The sequence below is a fragment of the Mytilus edulis genome, chromosome 5, assembly GCF_963676685.1.
Source record: "Mytilus edulis chromosome 5, xbMytEdul2.2, whole genome shotgun sequence".
In the NCBI taxonomy this organism is placed as follows: domain Eukaryota; kingdom Metazoa; phylum Mollusca; class Bivalvia; order Mytilida; family Mytilidae; genus Mytilus; species Mytilus edulis.
In genome coordinates this window covers 31672526-31691420 of record NC_092348.1, presented here as the reverse complement: position 1 = coordinate 31691420, position 18895 = coordinate 31672526, and the positions used below count along the sequence as shown (strand labels likewise).

General features: G+C 32.7%; 1 protein-coding gene across 1 annotated transcript in view; it reads right to left on the bottom strand.

Annotated features, from left to right (window-relative positions):
* The window catches only part of LOC139523447 (uncharacterized), a 16819-nt gene extending 13473 nt beyond the window's left edge, over nucleotides 1–3346 (bottom strand). Inside the window, exon 1 of the mRNA XM_071317494.1 lies at nucleotides 3262–3346. The gene's annotated coding sequence lies outside the window, so the exon portion shown is untranslated. The remainder of the gene's footprint in view (nucleotides 1–3261) is intronic.
* Nucleotides 3347–18895: the final 15549 nt, after the last annotated feature.

Below are 18895 nucleotides of genomic sequence, written 5' to 3'. Positions count from 1 at the left end.
CAAAACACTTAGTTATAAACTGTTACGCGTCGCATACTATGTATAGAGACATGCATTTTAATAGTCTCTTATAATTCTGTATAGAATGGCTCTCATTTTATCTAGTGTTATTTTACAATGTGTAAAGATTGATTGTACTTGTTGAGAGATGAGACTTTAATAAAACATTGAATTGAATTGAATTGAATTGCATAATAAATCTCAAATAAAAGAAGGAATTCTTAAAGCTTACTTTGACAAATTTTAAACTAATTTCATTTCAACAAGTTTAAATTACATGTTCTAAAATAGAGCTAAGAATTGTTTGTATTGTAGTAAATATAATTCTTTGAAATTTTATTCAAACAAGCTATTGAACATAACTAAGAGTCAATAAATATAATAATTTTGTATTTTATAAATTAGTGCCTTCAATAAATAAAAGTCGTCATAGAACAGTCTCATTTTCATACCGGTATTCGAAATGACTCGTTTCATTGCTTTTACAAAAAATATATCATAATAACAGTGTACGTATAGGAGCCAGGGACAAAAAAGGGGACAAAACTATGTCCCCTCCCATTTTAGTTTGCCTCCCTCCTTTTCCACACACAAACTTTTTTCAAACTTATCCATTCTCATAAATGGCATATTTCTATACGAAAGTATACACAGACAGACGTGCCGCCGGAATAATTTCAGCTACAGCGGAGGGGGCATTAGTTTTCACGCTTGTCCGTCTGTACGTCCGTACGTATTCATGGGAAAATTTACAACTTTGAAGTTTCCGCAATTTAACTTTATTTTGCCTCAAACAAATACTATGAAACTTATACATAATGATAATTACTACCAAACTGAGATCAAGTTAAAATTTGGCTGGCATCACTTTCACCGTTCAAGCCTATTTATAAATGGAAACAATGTTAAATTTGCAAACCCCGATATCATTATATGAAAAAGAGGACTGCATCAAATGCCATCAGCACCACTGAACCAAAATGTACATATGATACATATGCGGATAATAAGCATGTCCCAGAGAGGTATACAGCCGGTAAAAACATAAATTAAAGCTGGTACTCCAGGAATATATTCGCATAGGAGTATTTTCACCTAATTTGACACAAAGCTTCTTCTTTTTATCTTTATTATGCACAAAGTTTCTGTAGCCTGTTGTACTTGTCGTTTAATTGCTATTTTAGGAGGGAAATGATAACTTTATTTGGAAATGTTATTTTTTACTGTAATTCTTTTTATTGTTACTACCAGAAAGTTTTCTTGTAAATTTTTAACTTACTGTGTCCCTGGTAAAACAGAACCAACATTGAAAGATCAAGTTTTTCAGTGTTTATACTTAGAAGGTAATATTTTGACACTAGATTTCCGAAAACCCTTGGTAAAATTGATATCCAGGAACATTGCAAAACATTTTCACAAGTTTCAAAGGTGGTTTCGGGTTAAAGAAATAACAGAAATAAATTAATAAATAATCATTTAAAAAAAAAACACAGTTGAAATTTTATATTACAATCAAATATAGTATGTCAAAAACTATGTAAGCATCCTCTACAATGAAAGAAAATTTGTTTTTTCGGACACAATGCGAAATGCTTAATTTCTCACAGCATAAAACTCTCAATGTGTTCCCTGTGTGGATAAAAAAACAACGCTACGATCTCCATTCTTCGCTTGCCTATTCTCTAATTTTACATCTGACAATAATTCTCATTCACCACACCGAAAAATGGACGACATATCTTTTGTTGTATAAATGAGGATGGTGCACATTCTGTATGTGCCTGTCCCAAGTCAGTAGCCTGTAATTCGGTGGTTGTTGTTTTTTGCTGTATATCAAATTTGTTTTTTCGTCTGAATTGTTTTACATTTGTCATTTCGGGGCCTTTTATAGCTGACTATGTGATATGGTTTTACTTATTGTTGAAGGCCGTACGTTGACCTATTGTTGTTAATTTCTGAGTCATTTCTTGTGGAGAGTTGTCTCATTGGCAATCATACCACATCTTTTTATTTTGATATTATGAAAGATTCTCAAGTCATGAAAAAAAGAAGAAAAAAAATCGAATAAGAATTGAAGTGACATTCGATATCTCTCTCTCCCGGAGTAAAAGTGATAACAAGAAATGTTTCATTTGTCTGACATAACGTCGGCACATATCCTTTGAAAAGTGTTATAATGTTTGTCTGTGCACTATTATATTATTAATCTACGGTATATTTTATCTGATCAGATTAAGATAATATTTATTGTGTTTGGATTGCAACTGCAATAAAACAGGATTATCTTTCTTGATTTGTGAGTTTTGAATTCTGAATTATGAATGATCCTTCTCGGCTTTCGTATGATCCCTATATATGGTTCTTTAATGTTGGTTGCTGGTTACTAAATTAAATAAAATACAAAAAGGAATTATATTCTTTACAATTTAATTTTATTAACTTTATTAAAAAAAAAAACAACTGTGCTTTATACAGACAAACCGGGCATTAATACAGGGCCATTACAGAAAAACAGGGCCATTACAGAAAAAACAGGGCCATTACAGAAAAAACAGGGCCATTACAGAAAAACAGGGCCATTACAGAAAATATATAATTTTTAATAAACAGTCATTTTTGGCAATAATGTTCTTAGTTGGTTAATAATACCTAATATTGCTCTTCGAACAGGGCCAATACGGGAAAAACAGGGCTAATACAGAAAAAAGCGGGGGGGAAGCCGTATTCGCTCTAGGGCTAATACAGGACGTTCACTTCCGGATTTTTATTTTCTTAAGCATTTACTTACCTTTGAAGTATTGTTATGCATAAAAACATTTGTATAATATTTTTGGGAATTAAAATCATAAAACAAACAGGTTAAATGCAGCTATGTGCTATGTTTTGTAACGTTTTAAAGTTTTGAAACGGAAAAAAACACAGCAACAGAAAAAAGCGGTGAAAAAAGCCGTATGGGCCCTAGGGCTAATACTGGACGTTCACCTCCGGTTTTTAATTTTCTTATAATCATTCAATAAAAGTGTAATGAACTGGCTGTGCCTGTATTGCCATTGGTATAGATTCTCGGTCCGCTGTATTGGCCCTCGGCCCTACGGGTCTCGAGGACAATGCAGCAAACCTTGAATTTATACCAGACTGAGTGCCAATACAGAAACAGCCAGTTAAAAACACTATAATATTTAGCAATAACGAAACTCACAGTGGTACATTTACGACTCATATTGAAATACAGTTTCCTAAATTTCTAACTGATTTCCTTACCTTTTCAACATAAGTTACCAACTTTAATGGAATGCAAATTTCATGTCAATGCTATCACGACGTTGTTTTGTATTTTTGGGTTGATAAGTATCACGTTATCCAATGGCTCTTTCTATATTTATAGGTGTATAGCATGACGACAAAACATATCAAACATATGTTTAAATGGTTCAAATAAACTAATTCTTTATGCGCATGTCTGCTTTAACCTTATAGATTTTAAAGAATGTTGCATACATGTAACACAGGTTAAGTATGACGTCAGTGAGTTCGTTACAATAAACTACTTCAAAGCTATAATAAAAACATTTATAAGATAAGATAAGATAACTGTATTACCACTAACACATTTAAATAAAATGGTGATGGCAAAAAAACAGACAAACCTAATATGTATGTACAATGATGTCGAGACAGTAGGAGAAAAGATTAAAAAAAAATAGTAAAAAATATATAAATCATTTTATAAATAGAAAATCTAGTATTAATGATTTTTTTCTCACCAAAAACACTTTTAAATCATAATTCTGGTACCTTTAATTACTATTTACACCACTGGGTCGATGCCACTTGGTGGACGTTTCGTCCCAGAAGGAATCACCAGTCCAGTAGTCAGCGCTTCGGTGTTGACATGAATATCAATCATATTGTCATTTTAATAAATTTCCTGTTGACAAAATTTTAAAATTGCCAACAAACTAAGGATTTTCTAATATTAGTTTCCATATTTAAATCCAATTTTCGAATTTTTTTTTTTATCCATCCTTGTTTTTTTCACTTTCACATTGTCATAAAAGGGAGAATACGAAATCTGGCGAAACCCGCACAAAAGAAAGAACCAATCACAGCGGATATGACTGTTAATCTATTTAACATGTATCATGATAAATTTCACTTGCAAAACTGTAGGTTTTTTTAAATACAAAGAACTGTCGCATATAAGAATGAGTGATATCATTTTTCATAATACACACGTTGAAATTAGAGTTCACAATTGCAAGACCGATATTTACAGACAAGGTAGAACAGTTATGATTAATTCATTTGAGTACATTTTTCGTTCCTTTAAGTCTTAAAGAGATACTTAGGTATTTAGTAAAGTACATAAACCAATATTTTATTAAAAAGCTAGAAAAAATCGTCTAAAAGCTTCAGGCAATATAAGTTTAAACAGAAAGGACTTTGGTTTGCACAGTTTACGACGCGGAGGCGGTACTCATGCCGCAAACAACTGTGTTTTGATAGGCTTTTCAAATTCAAAGGTCGTTAACGATCCTAAAATGTCAAAGATTGAAACGTGGAAGACAGTTTTGATAAGGCTTTCTGTTTTGATAACCTCCATATATGATATTCATTATTTTTCCTTTTTGCTACACTGGATGCTGCAAAATAACACATACAAAGAATATTTGTGTTTTGAGTCATTGAGCTATGCATAGAAAAACCATACTCTATATCAGGTTGAACTAATGACAAGAAAACATCAATAATATTTTAAATAAAGGCAACAGTAGTACATTGCTGTTCGAAATTCATAAATCGATTGAGAAAAAAACAACAAATCCGGGTTACAAACTAAAACTGAGAGTAACACATCAAATGTAAGAGGAAAACTACGACACAACAGAAACACAACACTTAAATGTAACACACACAGAAACGAACTGTAGTATAACAATGGCCATTTCCCTGACTTTGTACAGGACATTTTAAGAAGCAATGGTGGGTTGAACCTGGTTTTGCGGCTAGCCAAACCTCGAGCTTTTAAAATTGAGAATTGAAATTTGGAATGTGTCAACCCGAAAAAGAGCAGAAATCAGCCCAATGCTTCCAATTGGTCATCAACACAGTGTAACATCGATCTTGCATCGGGATTCAGCTGGCCCCTTAACAAAAATGCGTACTAGTTCTGTGAAAGGAGACTTCAAACTAGACCCCCTATCATACAAAGAAAGGTTTGTGCTGGCGGAAAAAAAATGTGGCGATTAAAGTTCATTGATGGCTATTGAATTTGGCGAAAGAAATATAATGACCATCTGTTTAATTTTTTCGGGTTTCCCGTACTCTACCGGATCAGACAATCTTCGAAATTCATCTTAAGCTTGTTATGATCTTGACAGAAAATCAATAATCAGCTGATTGCATTGTTTAGCTGAAGGCATCAACAAACAAATAAATAAAGGTTTGGTATGCCACAAAACCAGGTTCAACCCACCATTTTTTCATAAAATGTCCTGTACAAAGTCAGGAAAATGACCATTGTTACATTACAGTTCGTTTCTGTGTGTTTTACGTTTAGGTGTTGTGTCTCTGTTGTGTCGTAGTTCTTTTATATTTCTTACGTTTCACTCAGTTTAAGTTTTTAACCCAGATTTGTTTTTTCTCTATCGATTGATGAATTTTGAATATCAGTGTACTACTGTTGCCTCTATTTATTGTAATATGTATGGAATAATGTAGTTAAATTTTGTTAAACGACGTCACATGTTACCTGAAGGATCTATTTACAACTTTGCAACTTACGTGTTTGAAGCACTGTTTTACGTTTCCTAGTTTTCTTTTCATCGATGAGGTAGAAGAGTCTCCAAGTTTATCCTTTTACTTTGATAAAAAATAATTTGATTTAAAGTGAGTAGTGGCTCTTACAAACGATGTCTCGACGCATCTGTTTCAGGCATAGCTTTACGTCTCGACTTTTTCATTTTATAATAAGAAATCAATTACTACGATTTAATATATTCAAAATGAGAAAAAAATTCCGACTTCAGTCCTTATCTTTCAACTACAAGGCAGATATTTACCCGATTGACTTATTGAAGACGAATCACTCTTTCCCGAAATTAACAAAAAGTGATTTCATGATCTATATTGCAACTTTACAATCTCTTTTGAAAAGAAAATGTTTAGTGTTATTCATTAAAGTATAGACTAAAAAAATATTTAAAGAGGCATAACAGACAACAATTGAGCAAACTTCTTTAGCTTTGATGAAAAAGGGAAAATGTTAAAGAAAAATACTTTTATGTTTGTTGTTTGTTTTTTTTTGTGAAATCTCAACCTTTCCCCTATGCCACTAGCTTATATAGAATAAACAAAGACACCCATATTCGCACAGTAAAACCTAGATGAAAAGAAGTCTGAGTTTGATTTCAGAGTAGGTAATAAAAGAAATTTAACAAACTGACAATGAAAATGATACAGAAATTAAGAAAGAACTACTATATATACTGGCAGTTACGGAGATGCCTGCTCCAGACCTTTTCTGAATTATACTGATGAAAAGATCATGTCTTCATCAAATGAAAATTGAGTACAATCCCTGCCGTTAAGTATCATACCATCATAAAAGATATGAGAAAAAACATGACTGGTATCATGCCAACAACTGGTTTTAGAGGATATTTTGAATGCAAAAGCCATACGAGTGAATCTATATTTATACCAAACTATGCCATCTTTAATGAACCTCCAACATTCGAAATTTTCATTTAATTTATTTGAAATCTTCTAATCGTTATTAGTTTCATAATTTCGGCACGTGAGTTACTAGGAAAAATGGAATTACTAAAATACGGCAACAAAGTATTTAGTGAAATATAGACATAATTTGTAACGTTATTAGATTTTTCCCGATTTGCTACGGATCATACGAAACTCAAATGATTTCACTGTTTCTATAACACTTTGTTTGTGATTCTACCTCACCATAGGAAACCTTTTGTTTTGGTTATATTTAGGAAAAAGGTTAAACAATATTTTCTTATTTATATACAAATTCTAAAATAATTATACTATTTCCATGAACGACTTTTTGAAACACTGCAAAAAATTGTTTATATACGTAGAGTGTCAAAATTATGTAGGTGTCTAATTTATGATTTGGGGATTTAAAAATAATTTATCTTAATTAAGAAATCGTTTATTACAACAAACTTATGTTCTTGAAATTTAGTATTAACGTATTTCAAATTTAAAAGTACATACCATTTATGTATGGAACACATATATACACATCACCAAAAATTGAGCAACACCTGATAATTTTCCAGAATCTTTTTTTAATGAATTTATAACTAATCGAAATATCTATAAAATGAACTGAATTCGTGTTTTTATAGGATAACATACAGAATGTTAATTGAAAAGTGAAAGTTTGGACTGTTTTCATCATTAAATATATGACTATTTCTTTTTTTGGCAAATGGTTGTAAATTGGCAAAATAAACTACAAGATAAAGTTCAACTTATACTTAAGTTTTTGAAAAACTGTGCTCTGCGCTATACACAAAATTCTTTGCAAAACTCGAGAGTGGCAGTTTCAGAATACATTAAAGTACAACTTAGGTCAGTAGCGAGTGTATTCTCCATGCTTCCGGAAAAGTTCATTCAAATTTCGTCGCATGCTTTGAACTGAGCGTCGTAATGGAATAACAGTAATTCTTTGCCATTCTTCAATGAAGGCTGCTTGTAATTCCTGTACATTCTGACAGGCTAGAACCCTGTTGTTATTTTTTCTACCAATATCATCCCAGACATGCTCCCTGAGATTCATGTCCGGTGCAGTCGAATGAAAAATATCCCCTAACTATGAAATCTCTCACAGCCAAACGCTGTAGTTCCAAGGATGTGCAGTTTCCTATATGCTGCATTTGAAGGACGCCATACACGCATGCGCCCATCAATATGATGTTGGAGGAATCTGCCCTCGTCATACCAATGGACCTAAAGCAACTGTCTCAAAGTCTAATTGCGTTGACCACGTGACCAATGATGTCCAGCTTGCGATGCCTACGAGTCAGCAATGGTATTTTCACTGATCTAATGAAACGTAACAGTTTAGTCTGCGGTTTGCAGCAAAATTTTATTGCACGAAACTTGCAGGAAAAAAACTTGTATGTAGCTTTCGAAAACCAGTTTTAAGGTACCTAGGAATATAATGTATACCTGCATTCTTACTTGTCGTTTACCAATAGCTTAACGAATTGTATGGGAACAAAGCAGTATCAAATTTAATTTTAATACAAAAAATAGAAGCAAAAACATTTTGGTGTTGCTTAACTTTTGGCGAGGTGTATATATATATTTCGCTAATTTGTATCGGTAATATATGGAAGGTTTGACAATCTTAACTGGCTATCTTTTATCGGGGAATTCAATACAACAAGTTAAATAGTCAAAGTCTGATGTCGTCATTAAGACATTATTCAGGGAGGTCAATTTAGTGGTTTTATAAAAGCACATGTTTTGTATTCTATTGACTTAAGAATTCAAACACATTTATAAGATACAAAGACTAATCGCACTAAATCTAAATGTTTTATATTATCACAGCTTTGATTTGCCTTTGCCTTTTGAGAGATAATAAATTTTTAAAAAAGTGCAACGCTAACTGTCTCAATTGCTGAAAAGCATATTTAATGTCAAATACAAAATATTTTTATGAGAAGTACTCACGTGAATTTAAGACCATAATGTAGCTAAAAGTATTCTTAATACTTTAATGACGAGCTCTTTAATTTTGTGTGCATTGTTTTCTTTCGATGTGTCTTGTGGTTCATTATTAGATATTTATCTTGAGATCAAATTTACAGTATTGGAGTTGGTTTTCAAATTCAATAACTCAAAATGTTTATTCAATCCTTTGAAGTTTTCTAATCAGCTATAGTTTCGGAATTTAAAATCTCGGTCCGTGAATTTCTACGAAACATGGAAGTATTGAAATACTGCAGCAGAATATTAAGGGAAATATATACATAACTAATAATGTTTTATCAGCACTTCTGTGTTTCCATGAATTATCATAGAGATGGTCAATATTACAAATTAACTGTTTACAAAAGAGGGACGAAAGATACCAGAGGGACAGTCAAACTCATAAATCGAAAATAAACTGACAACGTCATGGCTAAACATGAAAAAGACAAACAGACAAACAATAGTACACATGACACAATATAGAAGACTAAAGAATAAGCAACACGAACCCCACCAAAAAACTAGGGGTGATCTCAGGTGCTCCGGAAGGGTAAGCAGATCCTGCTCCACATGTGGCACCCCTCGTGATGATTTTGTGATAACAAATTCGGTAAAAAGTCTAATTCATAAGGTCACATTTATGAAACGGAAGGGGATTTTAGTTACGACGTAAGGAAAATATCCGATATCATTTGTGAAAAAGTTATTCCATAACGGTCAACCAACTCGTGATGGCATCCGTAAAATTAACGAAGGGATGATTTCAACTTCATCATTTGGAACTAATGTGAACAGCAACCCTCTATCAAGAAATTCATGATAGGAAATGCAAGCACGGGAATATCGTATCAATTGGGAGATATAAAATTATACCCTGTATGCAGGTGCTGCTGGAATGTTGATATTTAGAAATGGAAAGTTCACAATTAAAAAGCTAAAATATTCTCTTTTAACGTAAAGTTTTGTTTTCAACCGACCCTTATTGTCCATTTCTAGATGTAAGTCAAGATATGAGGACAACTTAACTGCATCTGTAGTATCCTTTATCTTTAGTTCAATTGGATAGATGCGTTCAACATAGTCACCAAATTTTGAGTTATTTAGGGAAAGAACATCATTGCTAAATTTTTATCTTTTTTCCTAAGAAGTTCCTGTATGAATTCAGCCTTATAATAATAAAGAAACACGTTGGCAAGAAGAGGAGTACAATTTGTTCCCATTGGAATACCGACAGTCTGTTGAAAAACATGTCCTCCGAACTTAACAAATATGTACAAAACTTCGGATTTTTGAAATACTAAGGCTTTTCTATCACAGGAAAAGATGACCTCATAGTAGTTTTGGCGAAATTTTTTAGCTTCGTACTTTATTTGACCTTTTAATCTTTTTCTATTCTAGCGTCATTGATAAGTCGATTAAAGACGAAACGTTCGTCTGGCTTTAATACAGAATTTCAATCCTAGTATTTATGATGAGTTTATTTAAAGGTCTCCCGATTTGCTGCAAATCATACGAATACAACGATTTCACTGTTTCTAGAAAACTTCATATTTATTTTCATATGACATTATTTAATTAGTTCACGCGTACAATGATCAAACAATCGTTGTATAAACTGATATGATTCAACCGTTCGATTCGATTTGCTTTGTTTATTTTGAGAAAAAAAAGGTTAAACAATATTTCTTATAAATAGTTGAATTCGAATTCCTTTCTACAACTACAATGTCTCTATGAACAACTTTTACACCACTAGTTTGATGTCCCTGAGGGTATCACCAGCCTGGTAGTCAACACTTCATGAAGTGTTGACCTAAATATCAATTATAAGATCATTTTAATAAATTTACTGTTTACAAAAGTGTGATAAGTTCGATAAATAAAACATACCTTATTATCAAGCGTTTACCTTATATTTTTTATAGTTTAATGACAGCTCCCAGTTTGTATAACGGTTGCTACGATAGCAGGCCGAGGCTCTATAAGTACCAATAATTCAATTTGGGGTTTTTTTTATCTTGTATTTTTTTAGGTAAACTTTTGGCAATCAGGGAAATACGCCTACCCTTTTACGACGATTTCTCACATAATAAATATCATTTTGTCTTCTTTATAATGTATTGGGAATACTGTAAAATATGTATTGCCAAAATAGAATGTTTATATATATTTATTTAGCAATAACGAAACTCACAGTGGTACACTTACGACTCATATTAAAACCCAGTTTCCTAATTTCTAACTGAATTCCTTACCTTTTCAACATTAGTTACTAGCTTTAATGGAATGCAAATTTCATGTCAATGCTATTGCGATGCTGTTTTGTAATTTTTGGGTTGATACGTATCACATTATCCAATTTTTCTCTCTTTCTCTAACTGAAGGTGTATAGCATGACGACAAAACATGTAATACCAAACATATGTTTGAATGGTTCAAATAAACTCATTCTTCATGCGCATGTCTGCATTAACCTTATGAATTTTAAAGAATGTTGCATACGTGTATCACTGGTTAATTATCACGTCAGTGAGTTACCATAAACTACAAAGAAGCTATATTAAAAACTGTTATAAGATAAGATAAGATAACTTTATTAGTACTAACACATTTAAATTAAATGGTGATGTCCAAAAAATACAGACAAACTACACATGTATGTACATTGATGTATCGACAGTAGGAGAAAAGATATATAAAAATAAAAAAATATATATAAAGAATTTTATAAATAAGAAATTAAGTCTTAATGAGTTTTTTCTCACAAAAAACACTCTTAAATCATAATCCTGGTACCTTTCCGAGCGTATCACCAGCCCAGAAGTAAGCACTTCGGTGTTGATATAAATATCAATTATATGGTCCTTTTAATATTAAATTTCCTGTTGACAAAACTTTTCTATCCATCCTTGTTTTATTTCACTTTCAAAATATCCTAGAAGGGGGAAAAGCGATCTGGCGAAAGAATCGATCACAGCGGATATGACTGTTAAACTATTTAACATGTATCATGATAAACATAACTTGCCCAACTCTAGGTTTTTTTTTATGGCCCCGCAACGAAGTTGTCGGTGCCACATAGTTTTACACTTGTCCGAAATTCCGTAATTACGTCATTTCGTCATTCCGCAACAAACCATTATACGGAGTTTTTTTCTAAACGCCACCAGATATTGGGCTGATTTTTGGTATGTGAGTTAACCATGATGAGTTACAGATTAAGTATAAGTTTCGTACCGCTCCGCTAATTTTTGCCAAAATTACGGGTTTGGACTTTGATAAATTGTTGAAAATCACAGTTATACGGCCTCTTTTTCCATACGCCTCCAGATTTTGAGCTGATTTTTGATATGTGAGACTACCATCATGTTTGTGTCCACATGTTATTCAAATTGCAGATTTTTCAACTTTTTAGGACGGGACCGTCCGTGTCGCTTTGATACATCTAGTTTTTAAATACAAAGAACTGTCGCATATAAGAATGAGTGATATCAGTTTTCAAAATACACATGTTGAAAAAAGAGTTCACATCTGCAAGACCGATATTTACAAACAAGTAGAACAGTTATGATTAATTTATTGGAATACATTTTTCGTTCCTTTCAGTCTTAAAAAGAAACTTTAGATTGAGTCAAGTAAATGAACCGTTATTTTATATAAGAGCTCGAAAAATTCTTCAGCTTCAGGCAATATAAGTTTAAACAGAAAGGACTTTGGTTTGCAAAGTTTACGACGCGGAGGCGCTAGTCATGCCGCAAACAACTGTGTTTTGATAGGCTTTTCAAATTCAAAGCTCGGTAACGATCCGAAAATGTTAAAGATGGAAACGTGGAAGACAGTATTGATCAGGCTTTCTGTTTTGATAAGCTTGATATCTGATATTCATTATTTTGCCTTTTGGCTCGACTGGACGCTGCAAACTTACACATGCAAAGAACATTTGTGTTTTGTGTCATTGAGCTATGTATAGAAAAGCCATACTTTATATTCGATTGAACCAATGAAAAAAAAACATAAACAGTATTTCAAATAAAGGCTACAACCAATGAAAACAAACCATAACAGTATTTTAAATAAAGACTAATGTAGTATACCGCTGTTCGAAATTCATAAATCAATTGAGAAAAAAAAACAAATCCGGGTTACAAACTAAAGCTAAGGGTAACACATCAAATGTAAGAGGAGAACTACAACACATCAGAAACACAAAACTTAAATGTAACACACAAATAAACGAACTATAATATAACAATGGCCATTTTCCTGACTTGGTACAGGACATTTTAAGGACAATGATGGGTTGACCCTGGTTTTGCGGCTGGCCAAACCTCGCGCTTTAAAAATAGAGAATTGAAATTGGAATGTGTCAACCTAATAAAGAGCAGATCTCAGCCCAATGCTTCCAATTGATCATCAACACAGTGTTGAATCTTGCACCGGAATTCAGCTGGTCCCTAAACTAAAATGCGTACTAGTTAAGTGAAAGAAGACTTCATACCTTAGAACCCAAAACATATAAATAAAGGCAACAGTAGTATACCGCTGTTCGAAACTCCTAAAACGATTGAGTAAAAATAAATCCGGGTTACAAACTAAAACTGAGGAAAACACATCAAATATACATTTGTTATGATGTTGTCTTCCGAGTCGTTAATTGGAAATACACTATCCATACCGTCATAATTATGATAAATATTTTGCCTAGAACCGTGAAAGTAATTGGTAATTTTCGATCTTGTTCAATTAGATAGTATGAATTTCAAGATTATATATACGTCACAAAAGTACGTCACTGTTTGTTGAGTCCCTTTCTGTCTTTAATGGAAGATGTACGTTGATATTCTGCGATTTACATGTTACTAATGTACTATGATATTATTTATTGATGCGTCTCCGTACTTGGTGTTCTTGCGTTTTTGGTACTGTATTCTTGTCATGTAGTGTTGTCATTGCGCAAAATTAATTTACATTGCCATACAATGAGAGGTTTTAAATTAAACTACCCATAACACCAGGTTCAACCCACCATTTTTCTAAAATGTTATGCCCTGAACCAAGTCAAGAATATACAATAGTCCGTTTCTATGTATATGTCATATCAGTCAGGTTAAATGATATTAAAACAACTTGTAAACCTTAATTAGATGAGCATTTTTGTCCATGCTGCAGAAAATGGCAATTTAACCAACACCTGAGTTTCATTTCATACTATTCACTCTATATATATTTACCCTCTGAGTCCCAAATTAATACCATTTTCGTACATAAACACACGTTTTTTTCGAGGTCAAACGTATAATTTAAATACAAAAGTATGCCTTAGTTGAGGAAATTGACTCTGTAAACATTAAGTTTACATAAATGACATTACAAAAACATCTTGTTTTATATTTAAACTGTACCAATAACACAAATGCGAACCCCATAAAAAAAGTGCAATTCTTTAACGTTGAGGTACTTGAAAATACTCTGTGCGTTTTACAGTCAATGTCTTTTAAACGGTTATTGTTAAACAGATTTTCATAGTGTCAAGTGTTATTGATTACCAAACGTCTAATTCAATACTATAACAATTTTATTTTTGAAATACATTGAAGATTTGCGGATATATGTTAGCTTACACAAGATTTTAATTTTGAAAAATAACATTTAAAATCGTTTGACTCACTTTAAAAGTCTGGATTATTTTTTCAAAAACTGTGCCGAAATATCTCTTCATTAATTGAAAACAAATTATAAAGCATTACCACATATCTAAACAATATACCGGCAATGCATTTCACAGAATCGTTATTCTGCCTTTGCTACTATTTGCGATTTAATCAGGCTTGTTTACTCAGAGAAAATGTAAACCTCGAAGTTGTCGGTGCCACATAGTTTTACACTTGTCCAAAATTCCGTAACTACGTCATTTCGTCATTCCGCAACAAACCATTATACGGAGTTTTTTTTCTAAACGCCACCATATATTAGGCTGATTTTTGGTATGTGAGTTAACCATGATGAGTTACAGATTAAGTATAAGTTTCGTACCGCTCCGCTAATTTTTGCCAAAATTACGGGTTTGGACTTTGATAAATTGTTGAAAATCACAGTTATACGGCCTTTTTTTCTATACGCCTCCAGATTTTGAACTGATTTTTGATATGTGAGACTACCATCATGTTTGTGTCCACATATTATTCAAATTGCAGATTTTTCAACTTTTTAGGACGGGACCGTCCGTGTCGCTTTGATACATATAGTTTTTAAATACAAAGAACTGTCGCATATAAGAATGAGTGATATCAGTTTTCAAAATACACATGTTGAAAAAAGAGTTCACAACTGCAAGACCGATATTTACAAACAAGTAGAACAGTTATGATTAATTTATTGGAATACATTTTTCGTTCCTTTCAGTCTTAAAAAGAAACTTTAGATTGAGTCAAGTAAATGAACCGTTATTTTATATAAGAGCTCGAAAAATTCTTCAGCTTCAGGCAATATAAGTTTAAACAGGAAGGACTTTGGTTTGCAAAGTTTACGACGCGGAGGCGCTAGTCATGCCGCAAACAACTGTGTTTTGATAGGCTTTTCAAATTCAAAGCTCGGTAACGATCCGAAAATGTTAAAGATGCAAACGTGGAAGACAGTATTGATCAGGCTTTCTGTTTTGATAAGCTTGATATCTGATATTCATTATTTTGCCTTTTGGCTCGACTGGACGCTGCAAACTTACACATGCAAAGAACATTTGTGTTTTGTGTCATTGAGCTATGTATAGAAAAGCCATACTTTATATTCGATTGAACCAATGAAAAAAAAACATAAACAGTATTTCAAAAAAAGGCTACAACCAATGAAAACAAACCATAAATTGTATTTTAAATAAAAACTAATGTAGTATACCGCTGTTCGAAATTCATAAATCAATTGAGAAAAAAAACAAATCCGGATTACAAACTAAAACTAAGGGTAACACATCAAATGTAAGAGGAGAACTACAACACATCAGAAACACAAAACTTAAATGTAACACACAAATAAACGAACTATAATATAACAATGGCCATTTTCCTGACTTGGTACAGGACATTTTAAGGACAATGATGGGTTGACCCTGGTTTTGCGGCTGGCCAAACCTCGCGCTTTAAAAATAGAGAATTGAAATTGGAATGTGTCAACCTAATAAAGAGCAGAACTCAGCCCAATGCTTCCAATTGATCATCAACACAGTGTTGAATCTTGCACTGGAATTCAGCTGGTCCCTAAACTAAAATGCGTACTAGTTAAGTGAAAGAAGACTTCATACCTTAGAACCCAAAACATATAAATAAAGGCAACAGTAGTATACCGCTGTTCGAAACTCCTAAAACGATTGAGAAAAAATAAATCCGGGTTACAAACTAAAACTGAGGAAAACACATCAAATATACATTTGTTATGATGTTGTCTTCCGAGTCGTTAATTGGAAATACACTATCCATACCGTCATAATTATGATAAATATTTTGCCTAGAACCGTGAAAGTAATTGGTAATTTTCGATCTTGTTCAATTAGATAGTATGAATTTCAAGATTATATATACGTCACAAAAGTACGTCACTGTTTGTTGAGTCCCTTTCTGTCTTTAATGGAAGATGTACGTTGATATTCTGCGATTTACATGTTACTAATGTACTATGATATTATTTATTGATGCGTCTCCGTACTTGGTGTTCTTGCGTTTTTGGTACTGTATTCTTGTCATGTAGTGTTGTCATTGCGCAAAATTAATTTACATTGCCATACAATGAGAGGTTGTAAATTAAACTACCCATAACACCAGGTTCAACCCACCATTTTTCTAAAATGTTATGCCCTGAACCAAGTCAAGAATATACAATAGTCCGTTTCTATGTATATGTCATATCAGTCAGGTTAAATGATATTAAAACAACTTGTAAACCTTAATTAGATGAGCATTTTTGTCCATGCTGCAGAAAATGGCAATTTAACCAACACCTGAGTTTCATTTCATACTATTCACTCTATTTATATTTACCCTCTGAGTCCCAAATTAATACCAGTTTCGTACATAAACACACGTTTTTTTCGAGGTCAAACGTATAATTTAAATACAAAAGTATGCCTTAGTTGAGGAAATTGACTCTGTAAACATTAAGTTTACATAAATGACATTACAAAAACATCTTGTTTTATATTTAAACTGTACCAATAACACAAATGCGAACCCCATAAAAAAAAGTGCAATTCTTTAACGTTGAGGTACTTGAAAATACTCTGTGCGTTTTACAGTCAATGTCTTTTAAACGGTTATTGTTAAACAGATTTTCATAGTGTCAAGTGTTATTGATTACCAAACGTCTAATTCCATACTATAACGATTTTATTTTTGAAATTCATTGAAGATTTGCGGATATATGTTAGCTTACAGAAGATTTTAATTTTGAAAAATAACATTTAAAATCGTTTGACTCACTTTAAAAGTCTGGATTATTTTTTCAAAAACAGTGCCGAAATATCTCTTCATTAATTGAAAACAAATTATAAAGCATTACCACATATCTAAACAATATACCGGCAATGCATTTCACAGAATCGTTATTCTGCCTTTGCTACTATTTGCGATTTAACAGGCTTGTTTACTCAGAGAAAATGTAAACCTCGAAGTTGTCGGTGCCACATAGTTTTACACTTGTCCGAAATTCCGTAACTACGTCATTTCGTCATTCCGCAACAAACCATTATACGGAGTTTTTTTTCTAAACGCCACCATATATTAGGCTGATTTTTGGTATGTGAGTTAACCATGATGAGTTACAGATTAAGTATAAGTTTCGTACCGCTCCGCTAATTTTGGCCAAAATTACGGGTTTGGACTTTGATAAATTGTTGAAAATCACAGTTATACGGCCTTTTTTCTATACGCCTCCAGATTTTGAACTGATTTTTGATATGTGAGACTACCATCATGTTTGTGTCCACATGTTATTCAAATTGCAGATTTTTCAACTTTTTAGGACGGGACCGTCCGTGTCGCTTTGATACATATAGTTTTTAAATACAAAGAACTGTCGCATATAAGAATGAGTGATATCAGTTTTCAAAATACACATGTTGAAAAAAGAGTTCACAACTGCAAGACCGATATTTACAAACAAGTAGAACAGTTATGATTAATTTACTGGAATACATTTTTCGTTCCTTTCAGTCTTAAAAAGAAACTTTAGATTGAGTCAAGTAAATGAACCGTTATTTTATATAAGAGCTCGAAAAATTCTTCAGCTTCAGGCAATATAAGTTTAAACAGGAAGGACTTTGGTTTGCAAAGTTTACGACGCGGAGGCGCTAGTCATGCCGCAAACAACTGTGTTTTGATAGGCTTTTCAAATTCAAAGCTCGGTAACGATCCGAAAATGTTAAAGATGGAAACATGGAAGACAGTATTGATCAGGCTTTCTGTTTTGATAAGCTTGATATCTGATATTCATTATTTTGCCTTTTGGCTCGACTGGACGCTGCAAACTTACACATGCAAAGAACATTTGTGTTTTGTGTCATTGAGCTATGTATAGAAAAGCCATACTTTATATTCGATTGAACCAATGAAAAAAAAACATTATCAGTATTTCAAATAAAGGCTACAACCAATGAAAACAAACCATAAACAGTATTTTAAATAAAGACTAATGTAGTATACCGCTGTTCGAAATTCATAAATCAATTGAGAAAAAAAACAAATCCGGGTTACAAACTAAAACTAAGGGTAACACATCAAATGTAAGAGGAGAACTACAACACATCAGAAACACAAAACTTAAATGTAACACACAAATAAACGAACTATAATATAACAATGGCCATTTTCCTGACTTGGTACAGGACATTTTAAGGACAATGATGGGTTGACCCTGGTTTTGCGGCTGGCCAAACCTCGCGCTTTATAAATAGAGAATTGAAATTGGAATGAGTCAACCTAATAAAGAGCAGAACTCAGCCCAATGCTTCCAATTGATCATCAACACAGTGTTGAATCTTGCACTGGAATTCAGCTGGTCCCTAAACTAAAATGCGTACTAGTTAAGTGAAAGAAGACTTCATACCTTAGAACCCAAAACATATAAATAAAGGCAACAGTAGTATACCGCTGTTCGAAACTCCTAAAACGATTGA